Here is a 16,185-nt window from a genome sequence, read left to right on the forward strand (position 1 = left end):
AATTCTATTTAGTTTCGTCTTTGCTTCAAAATCGAAGACTTCATCATCATAAAATTTTAAAACTATGTTTTAAAATGTAATAAATTAACTATAAAATACTAAATTAATTCAATATTAGTTCTGTCTAAAAAGTATAGAAAAAGTTTAATAAGAAATTACTTCACACATACACATTAACACAAAAATAAAAATAATGTAATGTAGTTTATAACTTACAGATATTTTTTATAAAATACAACAGTATTTTCAGTCAGCAATAAATAATATTTTCAATAGAAAACTTTTATACTATTTTCCCCTATTATTTCATTATTTCTACGATCTATTTCAGTGTTTTTCAAATAAAGTTTCATGCACTAAAAAAATATATTTGTTATTCTGATATATGTTAACTTTAATTTTTTTTATTAAAAATTTTGCCAAAGTTGTTTGCTTTCGATAGCACTTAACAAACAGTAGCGAAGGGAGTCTATATAAAAAAATGTGCTATACACCTTATTACATTACGGACCGTTCACGCATTTACGCGTGATAGCGAAATTTTATGGCCAGTCTGTTCGCACAATTTCAAAGATAAAAAATAATGTAAATGATGCTTGTAAAAATGTCGTGCGAACGTAATAAATTTCGGAAATGGATGCAATGAAATAATAGTAACTTGATTATTGAATGGTATGAATGAGATCGGCGGATGAGGCCCCGCCGGTCGTTGTACTCCCCGTTGTTGCCCCCGGAGTGCCGCCTAATTTAAGGCTAAAATAAATTAAACTACACCCTAATTTATAAAGGATTTATAAATTATTGATTGATAGACTAATGTGAGAAAGATTTTTAAGGTTTGAACTCAATGATGTTTTAAATTAAATACAGCAAAGCGTAGTATTTTGACTAAAAAGAATACGAATCAAAATATGATTTTCAAATCCGATACATAAAAACGCAAATTGGTTTTTATTACATTTTTTAATTACATATATTGTGTGGTACATAAAGATAAAAATGAGAAGCTTCGAGACGCGAAAATAAATTTATAGGAATTGCGCAGCAATTAAGATATTTAATATTACAAAATCTCAGATGCATATTTACCGGAAATATGAGAAAAAATCGAATTAAGTGTCTGTTTTTTATTACATTGTTTGTAAAACATATTTTTAATGTATTTATATATGTGTTTATGGTTTTAGGACTGTTTAATGATTGTTTTAATTCATTTCAATATACAACCAATAAATTGAATAAGAAATATACTTTAATGTAAATTATGTATAAAAGAAGACAATTAATTGAACTGAGATACAAAGCAAAACATTTTATAAGTTGAACATCGGAATGAGACATTACAATGACAATTATTTCAGTAATTAATGAAAATATTTTTAGATAAAGTTAAGCAATACCCAGCTTTAAAAATAATATATATATATATAGGTATATATATATAGTCTTTCTGTGTTTGATAAATTTAATAAAATATTTTTTGTAATTCGTGAAAAGTTAAACTTTTCTTGCATTTGAATAAATATATTAAAAAACAGGCAATCCGATGCCAAAATACTTTTGTAGCTCTATTATATCTATGTTTTATTTATTTAAGACGTTATCGTTGCGATTGACTTGCGACAAAAACAATTATTTGTCACAAGTCAAAGGCGACCGCTCAATGTTTCTAGATCCTTGGGTCGAATCGAATTGATTAAAACACAATTTAGCCATTCGTATACCTTAATTAGACAATTATTATACTAACAATATGCAATTAAATGCATACTCACCAATCGATAAGTCTTAAAATAAGCACAATGTTGCAACACTGAAACTGAAAAAATCATTCACGCAAAACACTCAACACTGCACACCGCGACACTGAAAATTTCTAATTCAAAACTCGCAACTTGAAATTTGGTTCGATTAAAAAATATTTTTTTTTTAAATGTTCGAGAATGTATTTCGAATTTCGCGGCAAAATTTATTCGGCGCTAAAATTGACAGCCAGCTGTGCGAGATCGCGACGTGACCCGATGTAACGAGCTAATTAGCGAGCGCGCGTCCGTTCGCGAACACGCTCGCCGGCGACTGACTGCCGGAGAGGAAAGGTACAGGGCGTTCCGGAAAACGCGCGCGCATAATTTTACGCTTTGCCAGGTCTCGTTCTTGTGCTATACTATTCCTAATGTATTATTTTTAACCCCAATTCAGATGAATTCTATATTAAAAGATTAGTAAAGAGTCTTCCAAACCTTCCAATTTTTTTATGTGTGCATTACTTAACCTTTGAATTATGTTTATATCAACTTTTTATTTTTTTAATAATTTATTGATATCATTATTGTTTTTTATTACATATACATTTATATTAATAATGAAACTCAAAAACTAAAGATAAGTTATATGGTAGATATAAAAATAATTTCGTAGAAACAATAAATAATAATACCATAATACCAAAGATTAGGTTAAGATTAAGTTTTTAAATAAATAATCCACTAAAAATTTTGCTGTAAAATTATCCTTATTTTTAAGAAGCTACTTATGTAAAAATGTTTATGAACCAATAAAAACGTAAAAAATTAAACCCTCAATACAAGTTTCCATATCAAATATATCACCAAATATCTATAGAAATTTTAATTTCAAAACTTAATCGTCTAAACCACTACCTTCCTGTGATGTACACCTGTAAGTGTACATGGCATAATATTATTTATTGCAACAGCTAAAGCTTTGTAGCGAATACTCCATTAGTACCGTATATTAGTAGAGTAATCATTTAGTAACAGTGAATGAAATAAAAAAATGCATAACCGATCAGTACACAAGAATGTTCTATAATTCTACAAAGTCATTTGCAATACTGTGCTGTACACGAAGTGTACATGTCATCATATTATATGTATTTCTTTATAAGCATGCCAAATTAAAAGTTAGTAGTGGAGATATTCCTATTTATCAATTTTAAATCTTCAGTTGCAACATGACAGGTGTTAGCCCAATGGGTAACAACAAAGTAAACACAATCAACAACTACTGAGTAAGTAAACAGACTGAAATCAAAGTCTGTATTGTATTATCAATATATCTAAAAATCAATAGATGTCACTATGCACGACCTAGCTCAACTTTATTTTAATTATGCATCACGTTATTAATCCATGAGATTAGGTAAATATAAAAAATATATAACACTGAGTGTACATGACATCTTATAATGGTAATGGTTATATTTTAGGTAATATCCCATTATATAAATACATATTATACATATAAGCGGACGTGTCAAACATTCTGGTAACAAACAAAATCTTTTTAGATAGCCATTTTGTACTAAAACAATTTCTAAAAATAAGTTATTCAAAATATTTAGTCCAGAAATAATACGGATAAAGTTCAACGCTTCTGTTGTTAAAATAAGTTTTTTTAGAGATCGGTAGCTGAGTGGTGTGACTTTTTAAGCCAATAAAGGGTAAAAATTAATATTTTAAACTCATTGGTTTTTAACCTTCTTATTATTTAATATATAAGTACTATATATTTAGATATTATATCACTGATTGAAATCAATTTTCTTACAGTCAAATTGCGGTCTTTTTAACATATACTATTAAATATATTTTACACCAATAAATAAATGTATCATATATCAATAATTCGAATGGTATTTGTCTAAATTTTGAACCATTTGAAAACTAGAAGTTTCTTTAGAATTCAGGTAATTTTTATTATACTTTAAAAATACTTTAAAAATATATTCTAATCATATTTGGGTTTTGTTGCTAAACGCCTTCCACCCAGTTATTGATCACAAATTAAAATTATAAAAATAATAATAATAAACTCTCCTAATTGTGAGTAAAGCATATTCCTTATTAAAGAGAAGATATCATCTCACTGGCCCTAAATTTATAGAATTTATTAAAAGGTACAAAGATTCGATAATCGATGTTGCGAATTATTAAGTAATATTAAAATAATTAAAATTTAAGCAAAATATATAAACTTTAGTTTACATACACATTTCTTGGAGTTTTAAATTCGATATGCTTACATGTTAATGTAAATACGCAATGCAATAATATAATCAGATATACAATCTACCACCTTTATTTATTCTAAGAAAAATAAAGCTTGGAATCATATCTGTGCACACACTTCAATACAAATTCATTGATAACATTACTAATGTAAATAAAAACAGTCAAAAAGTAAAAGTACTTTTATTACGTATTAAAAGTACGAATAATATTTTTAACACATTATTTTTACGAGAACGCGTCATTTTTTGTATGAATTTTGATTCAAAATGCAGTTCCTTAATCGATATAGTAAAAATATATTAATTATTTACGGATTAGTTAGATTAGCTTTTCGTTAATTTTTCAACAGTTATGATGCTCTATAGTTGATATCCAGTGTTGGCTTTCAATTAAAAAATAATAAACACACACCGTGCCTTCTACAAAGCCACGCTTCTAAATTTTGAAGGTTTCCGTGCATAATTCAAGAAATGTACACATTTACCGTGAATGCAGTCGCTGGTGCCTTTACGAAATGTATGTATGCGAAGGCAAACACCCATAGCTCTCGTCATACATCATTGTTGACGAAATGAATAATGGAAACGACTCATTCAAAACTGTGGAAGGAGGTTGGTGTGGGATTTTATCGTGTCTTATTCAGTCTTAAAATAAGAGCCAAGACACTATTCTCGGGCGGAAAAGCGAAAGAAAAAACACAAGACAAACGGAAATTGTGCGGATAATACATTTCCGCCGGTTGAGAATGAATGAAATAATTCTTTGGCGGATTTTCAGCGGTATATGAAAGTAGTTTATTTTTAAACCGACAATGAATATGAATTTTTGATGGGTGCGACTCGGCCTGCCACATTTTTTTAACGAGCGATCCCTCGTGTATTGAATGTGAGTTATTCGGGCGAAATCTTGTATTTTTTGTATTATTCAAGGCTATTTTTAAGTCCATATTTGGATTTAAGCATACACAATTCTTTAAAAGGTTCATTTAATGTTTTATAAATAATAAACGGCATTTCAAGTAACGCGATCAAATTATAAATTTAATATTCAAGATAAGATTTTCAATGAATAATAAATGGTGAAAAGTTTTGGATAATTGCAAATAAATCTGCATAGTTAACTGATAATTCGTTTTTAAGTTAATCGTGGATATTCAGACAGAAGAGAAATTTAATTTTATGTAGGTAAGAAAATAAGAGGACATTTAATATTTTACTATACAATTATGTTTGCACTAAGCAAATATATTTTTAGTAGCAACTTTTAACGTATATTAAAAAATATTATTGAGAAATGCGAAACAATAGTCGTGCAACAAAACTTTCGTCCTAAGTAATAATTATTTCCACTTAAACATAGTGTTTACTAGCATGAAAATACACACATTCCCTTTCTAATTAATTAGCTATAAAACTAGCCACAGGGGAAATGAAAGGGGTTAAAAAAAACGAAACTTTTCCACCCCTTTCGTATATTTTTGTTTGCTTCGCCTAGTTAAGTCAATTGTGAAAAACTTCTGTCGATATCACAAGCTTTTCCTGTGGAATTTTCCATACTATTGGCGGAATGCAAAGACGTTTTCAACTTTGTCGAAAACAACTTTCAAATCTAAAATTCAAAAAGAAAGCACGTTCGTGCTCATTTTTCTTCACGCTAATAAGACCTTGGATCGATCCACGGTTTGCACAATGTGGCGTGATGATATGCAAATAACTATTAAAAGAAGCAACTCATGATCTTCATGTTTTAGATTTATCTTAATAATTGCTAAAATTAATAAATATAAAATATATGTATTTAATATTATACTTGAATCATTGTTTACAATAAATTAACTAAACACATATAGTTCAATTAACCTTCAGTACATAGTGCTTTCTCGTATAATAAAGTACCATAAAATTCGTAGTATCACGTAGTCTATATTACTTTGACACATTTTCACGTCGTTTCAATTTGTTGATATCATATTTCTTGACATTCAACAAAATTCTCGCCGTTTATAGGTAAACGACAAAAGCTACAATATATATATATATATATTATTGCCACAGTAAAATATAATATAAATAATATAAAATTATAATAAATAAGTATTTTCATTAAAAATGTGTCATTATAAAATGAAAAACTCAAGCTCAAAACTCCATAGTAACAATATTTTAAATTATTTGTTATTTGGATTTTGTATTTGTAATATAAATTTAATAACAATATTTTAAATTATAGTAATAAGTGCACGCGTACAGTTTTTAACTGTAATAGTGCGTCATGTAGTCGCAAAGTCGTCTCGAAGATCGCTTTGAATTCTGAGATTTAAATCGACACCTTAGCTGGACCTATTTCTACTTATAACAAAAATTGGCAGGTTACTGATTTTAATTTAAATTGAGCTAAGCTCTCGTTTATTCCAACCCAAAAGAGATGTTGTTATTTAACTTCCTGAAGAAAGTAGGTTCCTGATGTTATTCAGTACGGCCGTATTTGGGCTCATGTGCATATTTTTGAGAATTAAGTCAACGAAAGTACTTTGTCTAGAATCCAAGTGAAGTGAATTACTCCTTGTTGTTGAAAATAATTAAAAAAAAACGCTTTTTAAAGTTGCTAAAAGGCGGTGTCGATAACCCGTCAATGTTCGGCGACTTTCGGCTGCAAGAGTGCTCTTTAGAGTACAGATCACGTCCCTTATTCCTGACCGCTGCGACCAGAACGCTGCGACCAGAACGCCAGCGCTTGAGATGCACGAGCCATCTAGCTTCTCATTAAACTTGTTATACACAAGCTATGAGGAGCTGAAAATATATGTGGGATAGAATTCATCTATTTTAGGTGTGAACCATCACTGTTTTGTATTGAGATACCTGTCAAGTCATGATAATGAAATTAATAATCAGAAATAAAATTAAAATAAAATCGTTGGTCGAGATAGTTTGAGAGTAAGTTTTTATCGTAAGTTCTAATGCAACAAATTGTCATATATATTTTTAATGCTCCTTCCAGGAAACTTGGACTAATGAAAAATATGACGAACATATTATATTTAGCTCTACCTCTAAATCCATTTTATTGTAAACGTTAGTCTTAAATTGGCCGTCCGATAATTACAAAGAATAATTCAAATAATGCTTATTCGATGCAATTAGTGTTTTTCAAGATAAGTTTTGAAGCTCATAAGGGTTCAAAGTGTTGTTGTAGTAATTGGTGGCTATTGCTAGAACAGACTTTTGAAAGTCTGTGTGGCTGCTTATTAGTTTAAGTAATCTGGGTATTTTTTGACTGATAATTTATATCAGCTCAGATATGCAATCTTATTCAAAAGCCAATCGCTTAATAAGCTCATAAGAGGTTTACTAATTTTGTTCAACCATCACGGATGGTCCCGACATTACCTTCTATATTTAAAAATATTTTTTATGACCAGCAAAGCATGATTTTTTAATATTTCTAGCCCTAAGCGGTGTGACTTCGCAGCCAGAAATATGGCAGAAACTAGAAACGATTTTTTATTGTTTAATATATTTTACAGCAAACTATTGCATGAGTATTGCTTTTCTCCGAGCGCTGGAGGAAAAGTTTTCGGAGGGATGATGTCCAGTGATTTATCAGAAGAAAACGGTTTCATGATAAAATTACACATAGTGTGAATTTAAAAAGAAAAAATACACAGCAAAAATTACACAAAGAAAAAATTATGCAAAAAAAATATATATGAAAATAATTCTTAATAAAGTAAGAAAAAATACTGACACAAGTTCTTCTTAATATACCGGTTAAACAGAATATATTAAATTTAAATATAAAACATCAAATATGAAAGTGTTTTGTTCCAATGTATATCACTAATTTGATTCATTAAAATACCTTTCTAACACTAATAAAATAAATTTATAAAAAAATGACATTTTTGGTCCCGCTTCAGATAATTTATGCACACCGTATGAAATTTTTTATTGTGTAATTTTGTGCTTGTATGTTATATACGTACTTACAATTTGAGAAGCACTGAATTATGGTTCCATCATTACGATAGTACGATGTGAACTATTTTGAGCATATTGAAATATCTTACAAGCGTTTAATATTTTCATTAAAGGAATACCATTACCAGAAAATTAAAATCATCTATAACTAATACAGCATGTTCAGTATTTTGACCTTTGTCCGTTTCGGTCAAATTCCCCTTACAGCTGCAATAAAAAAATCCATCTCACAAAAAACCTTCTAAAGAAGCGTTAAACATAAAAGTCGACATTTCATACTGTCAAGGTCCAAATGCAGATCGTGCGACCTATGACTTTCGGGTAACTTTACGACATGAGACGTAAACCGTTTCATTTGGAGGCTTTATCGCGCGTATAACCACCGAGTTGTAAAATCAAAATACTCTCTCTTAAAATTAAACTGGAACTTTACCGTCCGTGAATATCGAACGCAGGTTAACGCAGTTGCATCGGTTCTAGAAATCTATATATTTCCTTGAAACTTTCCGGAAGCCTTCACAGGAATGTTTCAAAACCTTGAAACAGTACCAAAGACCTTAAAGATATTATAGGTGTGGTTAGTTATATTTCTAAGTACTCTGATTAAAATTACATAATATGGCATTAAATACCAAAGAGAAATTAATATCTCACGGTGTACCACAGGGGTCTAAATTGGGACTATTGTTAATTATATTATATATTATTTAAACAGTTAATAATGTAAAAATGTGTGAAAGGCTAAAGTATTTATATAAAATTTATTATTCAAATAATTTGTAATTGAGCTGCATATTAGCAAGTATTGCCAAGCGCTTATAGGACGCTGTTTTAATTACCAAAATTATAAAAATTATCGAATGATACTCAGATTCTGAGCAATCAAAGTTTGATAATTTATCAATGACAAACTTTGTGAACAGCTTTTTTTAAATGAATATATACAACGTTTAATTTCATTCTAGCATTTAAGTAATTTCGTCACTGTTTCGTAGAGAAAGATAGGAGGTTAGTGATCATGAACGAGCAGGACGAAAACCATGCTGTTGGCCCAACTAAGCTTGCCTAAAGTGATTGAAACCGTACCATGAATATTTATTATTAGGACTCACAAAATTACTATCAAGTGTCAATATATTTATATTCAATGCAAACTATTATTGTAAACAAATTGCTAATATTCTCACACTTGAAATTCATACCGACAAAGGGATTTTAAAGTCACCCTTAATATCCAAAAATGTCTACTAAGCCCTGGAAACTACACTGTAACAGCACAGCCCGTAATAAGATTACCGGAAACCGAAGTGTGCTTTGTTGGTAGAGCGGCGTGTGTAACCTACGTTGCATCGTACGATGTAAACAATTTTGTTGTGCGACCGGGCGGTGCCTGTGCCGGTTCATGGGATGGGGTTGGGGTTGGGGTAACGAACTCGGCGCCGTCCTGGCTAGCGTCCAAAAAGCCTCTCGCTGCAACTACACCACTGGGCGCGACGTCAATTTCAGCGTCGCATCAGGGAGCTTCAACCATCGCCACAAGTGGGCTGCTGCGTTAATAAACCAACCGTGAAGCGTATTATACCAGGGGTTGGCAACGTGCGGACAACGGGCCATTTATGACTATTATAATATTCTTAGAATGACACCATCACTTTCAAAGTCTGTATAGTGGCGAACTACGTGCTATAATGAGAGGCAATTTTAAATGCTAATATATCTCCATAATAACTATATCCTATCACAATTTGAAAGTTGCTCTAATTGATAAATACTGATTTTGACTTACACGTTGTAAAGGATTTTCAATTTCCGAACTTTTTTACAAAAAAAAACACACAAATTTATGGATATTTTTGTCTTTTTACTTCTTCTTCCACTGCGCTACAACCGGTGATCGGTTTTGGCCTTATTCGTTAAAATCTTCCACCCTTTTCGATCCGATGCCTCTCTCTTCCAACTTGTTATGCCCAGCGTCTCACCACACGCTGGACGCACGCCATCCATCAGTGTGAGAGAGCAAGAGACCCTTCTTGGGTTAAAACTTAAACCCTCGAAGGAAAGTGACCTCTCGGGCTGTCCGTCTGAGGTAGAGCACGAGGCACTACCTAGGACGAATAAAGCATAGCAGAGTAACGCAAGCAGAACCAAAGGGCTCGGCCCCTCCTGCAATCCGACTGAGGTAGCATAAACACCCCCCGTAGATCTGGGGGGGGGGGGGTACTGTTACTAGGATAATACGCAATGCAGGCCAGCCAGCAAGAGCACGTCTCCCTGAATACTCGGAAGAAACACTAATACATATCCAATAACATACTTAGTACTACGAGGGGAGGGGGATTCGCTCACCCGACCGTCTCAAGCTGGGTGCCCACCCATAAGGGTTGGACTCATAGGGCATTATTACCGGTAATAGTGCACGCAATGGATTACACCTCTGCCCAGCGTCTTTCAGTCTTCATCCACACACTCCATCCATCGCCCCCTAATTCTGTCCTTTGGGGTCTCCACACCTGATACTTATTAATATATTAGTGTATCTAATACATGCAATACAAATATATTAAATACAGATCTACTAAGCATCTTACTCAATAACAAAGTCACACTGATTCGGTCCTAAATATTGTGAAATATCCAATAAATGTTTCACATGAAAAAGCCTTACATTTTATTGTACTTATAAATGTACGAGTTCGAATCGAACCGTCTGTCTCGTCTGTGCTGTATAGTCTGTGTAGTAAATGTATTTTCCAAGTACTTTTATTGCACCCATCATCATAATATTATTAATTAGCTCTGGTATTACTAATTGCTTCTCGACTCAAATATAATCATAGTATTAATAACAATTAGCTATACAATTAACCGCTTTTATGTTGTGAAATTTAACTGCTTATTTTATTTTATTCGCTTTATCTTGATCATTAATTTTCTATTAATACGATATTTAAAATATTTAGAAAATAATGTATAATACATTTAAGAATTATAAGTTGGTTATAAGCAGTAAAATAAATATTGTATTTACTTAATTATTGTTTTTAAAGTAGAATATTATTAAGAATAAAATATAATTTTTTAACATTTATTATATTAATCATATTTTTTAATATAATTCGGTTTCTATTATCTATTATTTATTTTAAGTAGTATATGTAGTTTACTATAAATATATGTATATATATTAAATATATTTTTTTAGAGACTAGGTAAAAATATAAATTCTACTGATAAATGTTCATACGTTTAACATAACAGAATAGTTTATACTAAAAATTCGTCGCGAGGGCCGTTGGCGCCGTGGCTTAGTTGGTTAAAGCGCCTGTCTAGTAAACAGGAGATCACGAGTTCGAATCTCGTCGGGGCCTTTGGTTAAAACATTTTTTTTTTTCAAATAAATATTATTTTTTATTCCAATGCAATTTCAAACTCAAATAAATAATTATATTTTTTATATATAATTTAATATATTGACCTAAATTTATTTAATACATAAGAAGAATATTTGGTGTTAGTTCACCACAATCCCGTATGGTCTAGTGGCTAGGATACCTGGCTTTCACCCAGGAGGCTCGGGTTCGATTCCCGGTACGGGAAACTTTTTTAATATTTTTATTTACAAATCGATTTTTTACATACTTATGTACTTTTTTACTTTAACCATTAAACTTAAAATATGAAAAAACAGTAATAAATTATTTTCAAATAATTTTATTAATTTTCCATAGCAAATATTAGATGGCGGTATATTTTATTTATTATTTTAAAATAAGCACTTTTTAAGTCAATGAGGCTAACTTTCTGTATCTGAAAATCAAATAAAAAAATAATTTATTGGATTATAAATTATTGTGAAAATAATGCCAGATTTTTTAGAAGAATTTCCACCAATCAATATTGTTTTGCTCTATAGATGTAAGTTAATGGTAATATTTAATAAATAATCAAAACAATTTTCGCTCTAAAAGTGTTTTTGAATAACAAGTTTTACTTCTCAATACATTTATTTTACTTCTCATTTCTCTATAACCCTTTCACATGTTACAAATATCATATTATTTGAATAAAATAATGCTTTTTATTATAATTTTCAAATATTTTTTTTATAAAATGTTAAAAGACAATCGAATATATAAAACTTATTAAAATCACATACAAATACTAATAAATTTCCTCTTACTGAACTGTAAATATTGTCACTGTGTCATCTTAAAATTTGGTTCATCAGAACAAACCTTGTGATTAACTTGATTCAACTAAAAATCCGGCATTTGATATAAATAATTAATTTACCTTTCGAGTACAAGTCCACCAGTATGTACGTGGATAAGCCGATCAAAAACATGATAAAAGCAAATGCTACGGTTCGTAAAAAGAAGCATTGTTGTACCGTGCATTTACACGTACAGTTGTTGTACCGAATGTTGTCCATGACTATGGTCGCCTAATGACCGACTGAAGTCATCATTGTTTATTTTCAAAACTCTTTTCCTTATCAGGTTGAACCATTTTCGATAACCTCTCATTCTTCGCGTTAAATCAAAGACGACATAAGTTTATTACATAAACACATGTATAAACTAGTATGAATACAGAAATATTCGATAACTGGTGTAAACTGGCCCTTGAACTTTTATGTCACTACCATTATAAATATGAATGTGAGTATATTTTACTATGTTATAATACAGACGAATCATGCATACAACACAAATGCGCAGCAGTAGCTTAAAATGAGCACCGCACTTGCAACATACTACATACAGCATGTGATATGTCGTCCCTGATATCTAAACCAAAAATTCCCGGGTTATCCCTAAAATAAAATTTAAATAAACAGTATCGAATCTATTGCAAAAATATTTTTTTAAATATGTCATTTCAGTAAAATCATATTGGACAATATTTCACCTGTAGATATATGTTTTTACTTGTGTAAATATAATTTATCTGGCAGGTGCTAGTAAAATTATATGATTACAACTTTTCTACTTGTACTAATATATGCATTTACATATTTATAAATGTTACAGTGAATGTGTTTTTTTTCAGTAGAGTTAAATTTTCCCTTGTAAAGTCCAAATACATTTTCACGATTAGATATATTGATCTAAAATGTCAAAAACTCAATTTGACAGTTGCGAAACGTCCATTTGCTGTTATAACCAAAACCTAATGAAAGTTCTAAAATATATAATAGTCCTAAAACAATTAGATCGAGTCCAAAATACAAACTAAGCCAAAGCATCTTTCAGGGGAAAATAAGCAGAAGAAGAAATACATACAGACATCGCATCTTGCATATTGCTCCATAGTTTATCTGCACTTGGATATTACACTATGTTTCAAAAATACCATAGCTCTCCTTACCGATATTTCTACGGACTTCTAATATAAAAGTGCTATTCAAAATGAGTTCAAACCAAATTTTGGTCAACAATAGGAGGGCGCAAAAACAATTATCATTTCTCAGAAGTCAAAAATCAACGTCAAAATCAGTGGGAACGTTCGGTAACGAGCATTCCCACTGCGACAAAAAATCCGCATATAGCATCAATTTTTTTGCATTGATACTAAAAATTGTATCAAAGATATATTATTAACCAGTATATGGTAGTAATGTGTTCAATAGCTACTCGAGTTACTGTCATCGATTAATAGTTGTATTTACTTAATTTTAAATTAAATTAAGATAACAGGACCACCCATAATCGTTGCGTTCTAATTATTTGTAAAAATCTCGTTAAAAGGTCAGATTAGCATAATACGTAAGGTACAAGCATGCTAACCCAAAGGTTGCGGGTTTGAACCACGACAATATACTCGAATTTTTATTTATAAAAATGCGTTATTATTAAAAAATATGAAATATTATATGGCTTATAAATGACACATAATAACGTATAATTACTTATATATAACAGATGTCATCGATTCTCAGATATTCAGTCTGATGGTTAAAACTTACTCGTGAGTCTGATTTGATTTACCCATTTGGTACAGATTTACCCCATTGTAACGCATTGGGCTTACGCCTGCTGGATTACAAGTAAATATTTAAAAAATAGAAGCATCAAAACTTATTTTTTTACCTTGCATTTTGCAAAGAAACGGAACAGGTTTATCGTAAAGCATTATAGGTCAATATAACACCTATTAATATTAAAATAAAAACTGTTGTACCCAAAGAAATAACAAATGAATGTGTGCTAGTGGAAAATAACGTTAGACGCGTACCACAAAATACCATCTCCGAGCGAACAGACTTATATATGTATCATATAGAAACAAAAACAACTCTAGTTCTAATCCAAACCAACCCGTTGATCTCTTCCCTTTTCTCTGATTGTATAGAAACCATACACTCATACCTTATACAAGAGTTGAGCCTGAGTTGAATTAAGCATAGATAATCTAGTGATAAATCAAGCATATATAATATGGAATCGTGACAGACGACAACTTAGAGGCCAATAGAAACAGCTGCTCCCACATCGATCGTCTGATCTGGTTCAGCCAAGCAGTCATCTCGATCCTCCTAGAGTTAAACTCAACCATCGGGACAATTTGAGGACTTTTATGACGAAGCACTATAGTGAAATTCTAGTCGATTTAAATAATTTCATTGAATTTTAAATTAATTCATATTATATTGATAATACTATCAACACAAAGATTAATCAACAAAAACAACTGAAGGTATTCATATTTACTCGTATTATTACATTAAAAATAATAGGGTGAACAATATTTGTTAAGAACGAATTTATAACACCACCACAAAAATGTTAATAATCTGGTGCTCCTTACAGTGAAATAACTATAAGGGATTATAATCAATATACAATGTTTTAATTTGTTACTGAACGAAATAAAATCCAGTTAATATTTAAAAGAAACATAATATAGTGATAAAGGGATTAAATTATTATATTTATTAAGGAAATAGTACGATGCATAAAAAATATGAGTTGGACGCTGAGTCGGAATTTGGGCTGTGATTAAAGCTACATAGCATAACATATAGTATAAGGCTAAAAAGGTTGCCTTCCTCTGTTGTAGAATGCGTATTTTATATATAAATAAATAATCTAATTCACGGCCCGTCCGTTTTAATATTATCCACGCTAATGTAATCCTTTCTGGGATATTTAGATTGTAAATTATTAATCAAAAGGTAGAAGTATGTGGTCCTGGTTAACAAAATCTACGTTTTGATAATTGACAAGTTCATACCATTAACCAGTATTCGAATTATAACAATTATCGCGTTGGTTACAGTATGAATATTAATTATCAGAAAATCCAAGGTAAATTAGTTTTCGTGGAAGTAGCAATTAAAATTTAAGCAACGTTTACTGTATATAGTGTGGAAAATATTGTACATATACTTAATATTTATTTTTTGTTAATTAAATCATATGACTAATGAATTTTCAGTCTATAATATACTATATGTATGAGTCCGATAATATACAATGTACAAAATCGTTAGTCACAGATCTAAAAATAGTATTTCTTTGATATTTACGCGTTACATAAGCGTTATATCGGACAAGCCCGAATGAAACTCGTGCTTATGGAAATTCCTTGTTATTGGACTGGATCCATGGCTTCAATGGGAATGGGGGTTGTAACAAAAATATGTTTTCCCTTTGGGGTGTCGCACACACAACGACCATTATACAAACAACCTATGGCCAAGAAACGCCACCAAGTTACCATTTCGAAAGTATCATTAAATTTTATTTTAGAGACTTCTCCAAAATTGCGACGTCAGATATTTTCCAAACATAGATAGATATACTGTACCAATCTCATGTTTCTTGCCCTCACGAACTATGCGACAATCATTATAAAGTTGGCGCCAGGGGTGGACTGGCCCACGGAACACGAGGTAAAAATGGACTTTTTTTGTTTAAAGTAGTATAGTCTTACGTCTAATAAATTTTAGCAAAGAGAGCTTAGAAGCTGATATCCAAAAGAACAATTATTAAACAAAACGAGAATAAGAAAAAAAAAGATTTGTGTATGGACCCCTCAAAAACTCGATCAAAACAGGTTTTATTTCTAAACCATATTTTTTAAACATCACAGGGGATAAAACATTGTGTCTTTATATCAACAAAGAGAATGGTCACATCCATCCATTTAAAAAAAATCTGACAAAA

The 16,185-nt window shown here is 30.7% G+C and overlaps 1 protein-coding gene, 1 long non-coding RNA gene and 2 other non-coding genes across 8 annotated transcripts in view; 2 read left to right on the forward strand and 2 right to left on the reverse strand.

The window, feature by feature from the left end:
• RapGAP1 (Rap GTPase activating protein 1) overlaps window positions 1–16,185 on the reverse strand; it is a 390,544-nt gene that overhangs the window by 354,007 nt on the left and 20,352 nt on the right. Inside the window, exon 1 of one of the 5 annotated variants that reach the window (XM_088205691.1) lies at window positions 1,776–2,082. The exons of 3 other annotated variants lie outside the window; for them this stretch is intronic. The gene's annotated coding sequence lies outside the window, so the exon portion shown is untranslated. Of the gene's footprint in view, window positions 1–1,775; window positions 2,083–16,185 lie in introns of those variants that run through there. One more of the 5 variants, XM_088205681.1, reaches the window with a different exon arrangement.
• TRNAT-AGU (transfer RNA threonine (anticodon AGU)) lies at window positions 11,309–11,382 on the forward strand. The gene has a single exon. It is a non-coding gene; the product is annotated as a tRNA-Thr (tRNA).
• Window positions 11,540–11,611, forward strand: TRNAE-UUC (transfer RNA glutamic acid (anticodon UUC)). The gene has a single exon. It is a non-coding gene; the product is annotated as a tRNA-Glu (tRNA).
• LOC148238620 (uncharacterized) lies at window positions 11,710–12,471 on the reverse strand. Its single transcript, XR_015812684.1, has 2 exons — window positions 12,308–12,471; window positions 11,710–11,821 (listed from the first exon to the last, which is right to left on the reverse strand). It is a non-coding gene; the product is annotated as an uncharacterized LOC148238620 (long non-coding RNA).

The sequence above is a fragment of the Plectrocnemia conspersa genome, unplaced genomic scaffold (genome assembly GCF_051122295.1).
Source record: "Plectrocnemia conspersa isolate PC_06_02 unplaced genomic scaffold, ASM5112229v1 ptg000001l, whole genome shotgun sequence".
NCBI lineage: Eukaryota > Metazoa > Arthropoda > Insecta > Trichoptera > Polycentropodidae > Plectrocnemia > Plectrocnemia conspersa.